The following is a 1654-nucleotide window of genomic DNA, read 5'->3' on the forward strand; positions in this document are numbered from 1 at the left end:
ATATTTTAAAATTTTTTTGAAAAAGATAAAATTTTGAAAAAAATATGATATAAAAGATATGAATTAAAAAGATATGGTTTTGAAAAGATAAGATTGAAATTAGTTTTGAAAAAGATTTGAATTTTAAAATCATAATTAATGACTTGACTCACAAGAAATCACAAGATATGATTCTAGAACTTAAAATTTGAATCTTTCTTAACAAGAAAGTAACAAACTTGAAATTTTTGAATCAAAACATTAATTTTTGATGCAATTTTCGAAAATATGATGTAAAGATAAGAAAAAGATTTTGAAAATATTTTGAAAAAGATTTTTGAAATTTTCGACAATGATGAAAAAATGGAAAAGATATGATTTTTGAAAAAGATTTTAAAAAGATAAGATTTAAAAAGATAAGATATTTTTTGATTTTTGAATTTTTTTTTATGAGAGAGAAAAACACTAAAAATACTCAATGCATGAAAATTTTGGATCAAAACACATGATGCATGCAAGAACACTATGAATGTCAAGATGAACACCAAGAACACTTTGAAGATCATGATGAATATCAAGAACATATTTTTGAAAAATTTTCAAGAAAAGAAAACATGCAAGACACCAAACTTAGAAATTTTTCATGTTTAGACTCTATGAATGCAAGAATGCATATGAAAAACACCATACAACACAAAACAAGAAAATATGAAGATCAAACAAGAAAGTTCATCAAGAACAACTTGAAGATCATGATGAACACTATGAATGCATGAATTTTTCGAAAATTTTATGCAAGAAAAAGATGAACATGCAATTGACACCAAACTTATGACTTGACACAAGACTCAAACAAGAAACACAAAATATTTTTGATTTTTATGATTTTCTAATTTTTTTTCGTATTTTATTTGATTTTTTTCGTAAAATATATAGGAAAAATAAAATAAGAAATTCAAAATTTTTAATATGAATTCCAGGAATCTTCGCAATGTTAGTTTAAAGCTCCAGTCCAGGAATTAGACATGGCTTAATAGCCAGCCAAGCTTTTGTGAAAGCTCCAGTCCAAAACACTAGACATGGCCAATGGCCAGCCAAGCTTTAGAATACATAGTTCAAGCATGTGAAGAGGAAGCCTCAATCCAAAAGAATTTAGACATGGCTTTACAGCCAGCCAGGCTTCAACATGCTTCATGAAGCTCCAGAATGCATAGTAAAAAAAATTTTTGAATAATTTTCGAAAATAGGGAGAAGATTTTGAAAAGTTTTTCGAGAAAATTTTTTTTTAAAATAAAATAAAAATTACCTAATCTGAGCAACAAGATGAACCGTCAGTTGTCCATACTCGAACAATCCCCGGCAACGGCGCCAAAAACTTGGTGCACGAAATTGTGATTCATTCTTTTCTAACTCGAAACAATCCCCGGTAATGGCTCCAAAAACTTGGTGCTCAATATCACCGTGTCTAAAATTCAATTCACAACTTCGCACAACTAACCAGCAAGTGTACTGGGTCGTCCAAGTAATACCTTACGTGAGTAAGGGTCGATCCCACGGAGATTGTTGGTATGAAGCAAGCTATGGTCATCTTGTAAATCTCAGTCAGGCTTATCCATGTGGTTATGGGAGATTAGATAATTAAAAGATAAATAAAACAGGATAGAAATACTTATGT

Source organism: Arachis stenosperma, chromosome 1, assembly GCF_014773155.1.
Source record: "Arachis stenosperma cultivar V10309 chromosome 1, arast.V10309.gnm1.PFL2, whole genome shotgun sequence".
Lineage (NCBI taxonomy): Eukaryota > Viridiplantae > Streptophyta > Magnoliopsida > Fabales > Fabaceae > Arachis > Arachis stenosperma.